The 9916-nt window shown below is 40.9% G+C and overlaps 1 pseudogene; it reads right to left on the reverse strand.

Moving 5' to 3' along the window:
• Positions 1 to 2659: 2659 nt before the first annotated feature.
• Positions 2660 to 3700, reverse strand: LOC116274215 (annotated as a pseudogene).
• Positions 3701 to 9916: the final 6216 nt, after the last annotated feature.

Consider the following 9916-nt stretch of genomic DNA (forward strand, 5'->3'; position numbering starts at 1 on the left):
ACATGTATAATATATTGGAAAGATCTACTGTATGCATTTATTACACAGATGACTGGAGTTTGGGAACCCTGGTCTGCAAAGATACTAAGTTCCCATCTACTTGTAAATCCCTAAGCATCAATCCCTATAATAGATAAATATTGAACAATCATGTCTCTGTTGGGTAGTAAAGACACAAGAAAAAATGAGGAGCAGCATTTGCTTTTGTGGTATTTATGACTAGTGAGTCACATAGACCCACAAACAACCACAAGAGAAGCCCTGATCACTGACTTTCACTTAGCCCAGTAGCCAGGACAATGAAAAGGCATTTTTCATTGGGTAAAGCATACTGACGCCTCAGAAATGTTAAACGTTTGCAGCTGGTAGATGCCTCTCTATTGTACCATGTGTTTCTGCCCCCGCAAGACTTTGGTTGACCACCGCTTGTCCTGATTGGATTGAATCAGAGATCTCTATGTACTGACAATGCATTATGACATGTTAGAGTGGTGAACGCAGGTATAAAGTATGAGGGGTGCCTGCCTTCAAAGAACAGTGCCGCAGAGCAGAACAATTACAGGGTTTGAGAGTGGAGGGCCCAGTGCAAGGGATGGTCCTTGGTTCTATGGATTTGGGCAATGCACTTGACTTATTTGAGTGCATGTCTCCACTTGTAAAGATAGAGATAATTCTATCTGCCTGTTGATAGTAATTTGGGAAATAAATTAGATGATGTACATGAAAATATTTTTTGGATTCTAAATCTTTTTTTCTGGCTGTTTCATTTTTTTAATCTTGAAATGAGAAGAGGAGATGATGCCAATATCTTTTTTGGAGGGTGGGTGTTGGCTCATGCCTGTAATCCCAACACTTTTATTATTATTATTATTATACTTTAAGTTCTAGGGTACATGTGCACAACGTGCAGGTTTGTTACATATGTATACATGTGTCATGTTGGTGTGCTGCACCCATTAAGTCGTCATTTACATTAGGTATATCTCCTAATGCTATCCTTCCCCCCTCTCCCCACCCCACGACAGGCCCGTGTGTGATGTTCCCCACCCTGTGTCCATGTGTTGTCATTGTTCAATTCCCACCTATGAGTGAGAACATGCGGTGTTTGGTTTTCTGTCCTTGTGATAGTTTGCTCAGAATGATGGTTTCCAGCCTCATCCATGTCCCTACAAAGGACATTAACTCATCATTTTTTATGGCTGCATAGTATTCCATGGTGTATATGTGTCACATTTTCTTAATCCAGTCTATCATTGATGGACATTTGGGTTGGTTCCAATTCTCTGTTATTGTGAATAGTGCCGCAATAAACATACATGTGCATGTGTCTTTATAGCAGCATGATTTCTAAGCGTTTGGGTATATACCCAGTAATGGGATGGCTGGGTTAAATGGTATTTCTAGTTCTAGATCCTTGAGGAATCGCCACATTGTCTTCCACAATGGTTGAACTAGTTTACAGTCCACCAACAGTGTAAAAGTGTCCCTATTTCTCCACATCCTCTCTAGCACCTGTTGTTTCCTGACTTTTTAATGATTGCCATTCTAACTGGTGTGATGGTATAAATCTTCTTATAATGTTAGTTTCACAGTCTAGCATAAAAAAGAGGCTACATACTATTCATAATTGGAAAGTTATGGAATCATCCTAAATGCCCATCAATGGTAGACTAAATAAAGAAAATGTGGTATTTGTACACCATTGAATACTATGCAGCCATAAAAAATAATGAGATCATGTTCTTTGCAGCAACATGTATGCAACTATAGACCATTATCCTTAGCAAACTAATGCAAGATCAGAAAACCAAATACTGAATGTTCTGACTTAAAAGTGAGAGATAAATAATAAGACTATTTGGACACAAAAATGAGAACAATAGACTCTTGGGCCTACTTGAGGGTGGACGGGGCAGGAGGGAGAGAATCAGAAAAAATTCCTATAGGGTACTATGCTTAGTACCTGGATGATGAAATAATCTGCACAACAAACTTCCATGACATGAGTTTACCCATATAACAAACCTGCACATGTACCCTTAAACCTCAAATAAAAGTTAAAAGAAAAAAATAGAAGAGGCTACAGAAAATTCATGGAAGGCATAAGGAAAAGATATGAGAGAGGAAAGGAAGAAAGAGAGAGACAAGACACACAGGTGGCATTTTTTAAACTATAAAGTAGGAAAATATCTGTCAAGGGCCAGGAGGCTATAGAAATTCAGAGTAAGAAGACATTACATAAAGTAATACAACTAGGTTTGCATTTTATATATATATATACACACACACACGTACATATACATATATATTGCTTTTTTGTTTTTAATGAAAAGCAACAGGTAATTTTGTGAAAGTCAGGAAACACCAGTATCCTTGTGATCTCATCCTAGATTTTTCTGTCAACTGGATCCACTCTAATTAATAAAGAATGCATTTCTGACCCCATGCCAAATATGTAAAATTAGAAGACATGATTGCATAATAATAATAAAAGCACAATCTAAAGGGTATTATCACACTAGGAATACAGAGTTGTTTCTTCCTGACCTGGAGCAAATATTAAGAGAAAGTCAATGTATTTACAAACAAGATTTAATAATGTTCACAAAAATAGAGTTTGCCTCCAAATGAGAAATTATGCATTGCTTTGTTTCAAAAAGTTACCAATTTAGTGCTTGAAAAATCCAGCAGGTAAGCAGCAGGCCAACAGAGTCTCTTTCTGGAACTGTCTGCTAGCAACTGAGCATTCTCAGTCCAGGAAGCCATTTTTCATGGGAGGAATGGAGAGAGGGAGTGGAAGGCAATATTTACATCCCATTCTGCACAGCTCAGTACTGCCTGTTCATCTTCTTGACCTTTTTATAATGATAGTCATCAGTGGCCTTCTGCTTATCAGGATGCTTGTGGTTAGGAGGGGACCTCTCAGCCTCTGCCTTCTCTGTGTCACCTAGCTTCTCTGTGTTGCCTACCCTCAAGAGTCTGGTTTTGGGTTCTTCTGTGTTTCTCTGTATGGGAATGTTGGGCTCCTCATGATAAAATCTGTTGTGCTGCACGTAATTCACAGCCATGTTAGTAGGCATAAAGGATAGCTTACTGTCTTTTTTCTAATTCTGCTACTCTGCTAGCAGATGGACCCTGGTATCCTCTGCAGAAATGACAGTTTTTATTCTAGCATTGATGCCAAGGTCCAACTCAGGAATGCCATTCAGCATCTGGTTGGAAAATACTTCTTGGTCTTCTTTGCTGAGGAAATGTGGAGGTTTTCTGGAAGTTCATAAAGACAATCCTCTGCATTCCTTGGCTTGACTTTCTGTTCCTCATGTTCCACGATCCCTTTCTTCTTTAGCTCTGTCTCAGTGTACTTCATCATGTCTGCATCCTCATCCCTTCAGTTGGTTTCTGCAGAAAATGATGTCCCCAAGTGAAAGTCTTCCTCTTTACTGATTTTATCTTTGCCCTTTTCCTTCCATTTCTTCATATCCACCACATCACCTGTCTTCATCTGAAAGGGATCTGAGTAGTCTCTTCTTGTACCTTCTTTCCCAACAGCAGGGCCACAGCACCCATTGAATCTCTTCCTTATATTATGTACTTATCTAGTCTATTCCAGTTTTAATTGAACCTCCTCTGAGTCCTCCTTATCTTCCTCTGACTCTGAGTCATCCCAGTGCCAACAGAAAGTCTTCCTGGTGACCAGCATGGTGGCACCAGCCCTGTGGTCCAGCCACAGTGCCACTGTGCCTTGAGGTTTACATTTTAGTATTAATTTTTGATAAAACAACTTCTAGTAGCTGTAAGTGAGACAGACTTGTGAGGCTGGTAATAGAGATAAGAAAAACAGTTTAAAAACAGCTGCAATGATTAAAAAAATAAATAAATAAACAGGCAATGTCAACCAGAATGGACAAAATATATTGGAGCAAGACTAAGGAAGAACACATTCCAAGATATGGGGAGGGAGGGAGGTGATATGATCTGCATATTTATCCCCACCCAAATCTCATGTTGAATTGTAATCCCCAATACTGAAGATGGGGCTGGTGGGAGGTGTTTGGATCATGGGGACAGATCTCTCATAGCTTGGTGCTATCTTTGTGATAGTGAGTTCTTTCAAGACCCGGTCATTTAAAAGTGTGTGGCAACCCCTCCCACAACCTTTGCTTGCTTTTTACTTTTGCCATGAGACATACCTGCTCCTCTTTTGCCTTCTGCCATGATTGTAAGCCTCCTGAGGCCTCCCCAGAAGCCAATCAAATGCCAGCATCATGCTTCCTGTATGGCCTACAGAATTGTGAGCCAATTAAATCTCTTTTCTTTATAAATTACCCAGTCTCAGATATTTCTTCATAGCAATGCGGGAACAGTCTAACACAGCAGATTTTAGGAATAATTTTCAGGTTCCCCCTGAGAATGGAAAAACTGGAAGTTGATGAGAGGGAATAACAGATCAACCCCACAGTAAGTGTGTAAAGTGAGAATAATAAAAGTGGGCTCAATGTAGATCCATGAGGAGCACCAATATTTTTACATGTCTCGATGAAGTTGTCAGAAAAGGTAGACAATTCACGTTCAATTGGCAATGACAGTTTAAAGCACCAAATTCTGAGTTAGGCTCACTAGCCTCCCTTCCCAGATCCACCACTTACCAATCTGGGCAAGTTCATTCAATTCCCTGAGGCTCAGTTTTTCCATGTGTAAAATGGGAATACAATAGGACACATCTGCTGTGAAAACTCAATGGAATAATGTGGGTAGACTGTTGAGCCCAATGCCTAATACATGCACACATAAATATTTAATAAGTATTAGATACTTTAGGTGCTTTTGGGAAAAGGGCTTCATGTGCTTACATTTTAAGATTTCTTCAATTCTCCAAATGCAAGTTGTGCCCCAGGCCACCAGTGTAAGGAAAGACCTTTAACAGGTTCTTCTGCATTTTCTCCTAGATGGATTGTTGAGCACCCTCCAGCAATCCTTCACCTTTTCCCCTCTCTTGACAGCTTCCTGCTCCACCTCAGGGATCATTCCATGTTCTCCTCACTACGCAAAACTATAGTCATCAACCAAACAAATAAATAAAACAGATAATTTCAAATAGTTCCATAGACTGACTGTTGATGCACCTCCAAAATTCATATGTTAAAATATAATCCCAAATGCAGGGCGGGGGAAACATAACACAGATGTGATAGTATTTGAAGGTGGATTTTAGAGGTAGATTAGCATCCATGCTCATGAATGGGATTAGTGCCCTTATAAAATAAGCCCCAAAGGACTCCCTTCCCCTTTCGCCATGGGAGGTCACAGTAAGGAGATAGCCCTCTGTGAATCAGAAGGATTTCCTGATGGAAATGGACCCTCCCAGGCAGCGAATCTGTATGCACCTTGATCTTGGACTTCTCAGCCTTCCAAACTGTAAGCAATAAATTTATGTTTTTTATAAGCCATCCATTCTATGGTAGTTTGTAATAGCAGCCCAAATGAAGTAAAACAAATAGTGATAAAATAATGAAAAGTAAACAGAGAGCAGTGATAGAATAAGTCCAAGGTGGATCTTTCCATCAGTAACACTGAACAGAAACTTAGACCCTAAATATGTGAGTGAATGTGTGGAGAGGTATGGATGGATACTACAATTTCTTATTTGAGCAATTGTTAAAGCCAGGCATGAGGCTGGATGTCTTCCTAGATTTGCATTCTCATTTGCAAACTTTCCTTTTCCCTCTTGAATTATGAAAACCCAAGAAAAGAAGTGCTCTCCACTCCCTTTCCAGTCAGCCACAAAGAAAACGATGCTTTGAATTAGATGATAGATTTTTCTGTTTCTGCCACTCTAGGCACCTCCACACTTTAAGGTGTTTGATGAGTGAGAATATAAGGTTCAAAGATTCTACCACGTAGAGCATGAACTAGTAGAATTTCTTTCCACTAAACTAAAATCCACAGTACCACTGCCTACTTAGAAATAACATAACAACCTCTCAAATCTGCACAGGGCTTGACAGTTTGAAAACTGCTTTTGTAGACTCAATTATATTTAAGACCCACAGCCACCATATGAAACAGTATTTTTTCCAATTTATAGATGGGGAAACTGAGGCTCAGAGGTTACGTGACTTTCCAAATATGCTACTTAGTGTTGAAACTAATATTTGAAGCCATTGCGCATCTGTCTCTGGGTTCACTTTCTACCACTGTTATCCCAGGGCCCCTGAAATAGCCTTGGATCAATTTATAATGTTGAGTCTGTCTGAAATTGCTAGCATTGACTCTCAGTCAGCCATAACATGCTGCCTACGTTTACTGTGGTTTCCCCGGACTAGGGGTAAAAAAAGACATCACTGTTTTTCTGGCTTACTCATAATGCTGAAAGACAAGACTTGACTGAACGCGTGTCCCCTACCCTCTGGACAGTCTCAAGAAGGTTTATAATGTGGACTTGCTCAGGCTGCCCCTATGCAATGCCTCTGCTGTCCTTGAAGATACCTTGGACACTTGATTCTCGCCTCCCATGCCCACAACTGGCTCCATCTGCCCCTTCCCCTGTTGGCTCAGAGAATGAAACTGCTGCTAAGGGCCCTGGAATTGGTATTTGTAGTATTTCTGTTAAGCATTTTATTCCATGTCCACCTCAGACCCCATGGTGTCAATGCAAGTTACCCTGGAGTGGAGTGCTCCTTACATCCCTTCATTTAGGCCTCCCATAAGCGTCCTGACATGGTCTTAACTCTGCACATCTCTGCGTTACATATGAAGAAGCAGATGTAATCACCCAACAGGTTCTTCTTGACCACTGCACAGACCAAATCAGTTCACTGCGACCGTTGTCTTGCAGTAAAGAGTTTAATTAATATGAGTCCAGCCACATGAAACAACTAGAGTTATAACTCAGATCAGTCTCCCTGAAGGCTCAGAGGTTAGGGTTTTTCAAGGATAGTTTGGTGGGCAGGGGTGTGGGGGATGGTTGCTGCTGATTGGCTTGGGGTGCAATCATAGAGGTGTGGAAAACAGTCCTCCTGAACTGAGTCTGCTTCTGGGTTGGGGAGCCACAAGATAACTTGAATCATGAGTCACAAATCTAGGTGGGGTCAACAGTTGACGTAATGCAAAAGTCTGAAAAATAGCTCAAAGATCAATCATAGGTTCCCCAATAGTGATGCTATTTATTGTAACAATTGGAGAAGTCACAAATCTTGTGACCTCTGGCCACATGACTCCTGGTCAGTAAGGGATTATGGAAACTAGCACTACATTTTAGCAGGATTCAGGCTCCTCCCATAATCCTAATCTAGTAGCCTTTTATTAGTCTTACAGAGGTGGTTTTAGCCCCCCAAAGAAAGAGGGGATCAGCTTTAGGGAGGGGCTGCTGTTATCCTTGCTTCAAAGTTAAATTATACACTAAATTTCTCCTGTGGTTAGCTTGGCCTATGTCCAGCAATGAGCAAAGACAGCCAGGCTGTGAGGCTAGAGGCAAAATGGAGTCACCCGTGCTAGATTTCCCTCACTGTCATGATCTTTGCAAAGACAGTTTCACAGAGCCTCAATGAAGTTAAGCCATTTGTTCAAATCCAAATAGGTAGTAAATGGGAGATTTAAACCCAGGCCTGTCTGATCAGTGAGTGCACGTGCTTAACCTCAATACTCCATAGGATATTGTGATTTATAAAAAGGAGTATGTATTTGGTCTTCATCCAGTTCCTGGTGCAGAGCTCCTAAAACACTTGGAATTTCCTAAGTGAGCTGAGCAGTAAAGATGAGAGTAGAGTCTACTGTTACTCATTACAAACTCCTTTCACACACACCTGAGCTTATGTGAATGAGGTGATTATTGGAAAGCCCAGAGACAACTACAGGATGGGGTCTGGTTGCCAGGGGAACCAACCACATAATTACAGGGTTGGAACTTCCAGCCCCACCTTCTGACCTCTGGAGAGGGAAGATGGGTTGAAGGTTGAATTGATCACTAATAGCCAATGATTTAATCAATCATGCCTGTGTAATGCATCCTCCAAAACACCCACAAGAAAGAGACAAAAGAAAGAGGTTCACAGAACTTCTGTTTCGTGAGCACGTGGAGGTGCAGGAGAGTGGCCTTGCTCTGAAGGGGCACAGAAACTCCACACACCTTCCCTATCCCTTGCCCTACACATCTCCTCCATTTGGCTGTTCCTGAGTTGTATTTTTTGGTAATAAACTGGTAATACAATATGTTGTGTTATCATGAGTTCTGTGAGCTGTTCTAGCAAATGATTGAACACGATGAGGGTGTCATGGGAACCTCTGATTGAGAGCGCTAGGGGTCAAGAGAAACCTTCCCCTTTGCTCTTTGAAGATTCACCAAAAGTCAACTGATTGTAAATTAAAAATAGAATCCTAAGCCCTCCACCCACTGAACAGACACCCTTTTGGCCAAGGGCACTCCAAAGAAACATTAAAAAATTGAGTTCCTGGCCATAAAGGGAAAGGAGGTTGGGCATGTCTCATTGTACCTCTTCCTTTTCGGAGTTTAGACATAACAATTGACCAGCATTGATGTTAAAATAGAAAAAGACTATTTGTGGCAATAAGATACCAAATTATAAACAAGACCTAAGGCTACACAAGGTAAGGGTTAAGTCACACCCACTGGCTGTCAACCTTGCTACATAAATCCTTCTCTTAAGACATTTCTTTCTGCTGAATCCAAGTTTTAGACAGAGTCTTACTTCTTTAACCAGTTGCAAATCAAAGAATCTCTGAACCCATAAGGCGTAAGCCTCCACTTCAAGATATCCCATCTTCTTGGATGAACCAATATATATCCTCCACATATTGATTTATATATTTTCCTATAACTCTCACCTCCCTAAAAGGTATAAAACCAAACTGTAATCCAACAGCCTTGGACACACTTTCTCAATATTCCCTGAGCCTGAGCACCCTGCTTCCCAGGCCTTTGGTCATTCTTATTGTCTAGAAATTAACATTTAAAAAATATTTTTACAGAGTTTATGTCTTTCATTAACATGACAAAGGCAGATTAATAGGAGAAACGGCATACACATTTATTAACATGCAGAGGGAAGAATCACAGAATGATTACCCCAACCCTGCAATTGGTTACAGAGGCTTATCTCCCATCTCGAGGTTACAGAAAGAATGGAGGTTTGGAGCATGGCCAAAAACAGGTTATGGTGGTAAATTCAGTAATAATAACAATATCGGTTATGGGAGGGAGAAAAGACAGGCCTGGCTAGCACAGGTGGTTTTGTTATGTAGGTGAAACCTCACAGGTAGCAGCCCTCAAGGAGAATAGATGGTAAATGTTTCTTCAAGACCTTTAAAGGTGTCAGGCTCTTGGTTAATATTTTCTGGACCTGGAAAAGGGAGGACCTCAAAGAAAGCCTGGCAGCATCAATGCAGATATTTTCTCCGGATGCTAATCTCACCTATGAAAGACACCTTTTTCAGAGATCCTTCTGTTTAAGTACTCTCTGAAAAGTCATCTGAAAATATGTCAAAGCAGTCTATTTTGGGGTGCAATGTTTTAGTTTCATTCATAGCCAAGTTAAACAGGAGCTGTGGATAACTTGGGGCTCTACTACTTGAGATTGGTGTCTGAAGTGGGGTGCAGTCTTGTGAAGCTTACCCCTTTTGGTGGAATCTGATGCTATCTAGAGACAGCATCAGAACTGAGTGAAATTAGGACACAGTCAGTGCCCATTGAGAAGAAGAGAATTCCTTAATGTGGGTGAGAAAAAACTTACACATTTTGGTGACCAGAAGTAAAGTGTAGTGAGTAAAGAAAAGAAACAGTGCTTGTTTTCTTTTTCACTGCCCTATTCCCCTAAGAGAAAGCATTCAGTTTCAGGGAAGGGACACAGGCCCATAAGCTTTATCCAGCCACAACACCTCTGCTGCCTAATACGGTGCAGCG

The sequence above is a fragment of the Papio anubis genome, chromosome 3, assembly GCF_008728515.1.
Source record: "Papio anubis isolate 15944 chromosome 3, Panubis1.0, whole genome shotgun sequence".
Taxonomy (NCBI): domain Eukaryota; kingdom Metazoa; phylum Chordata; class Mammalia; order Primates; family Cercopithecidae; genus Papio; species Papio anubis.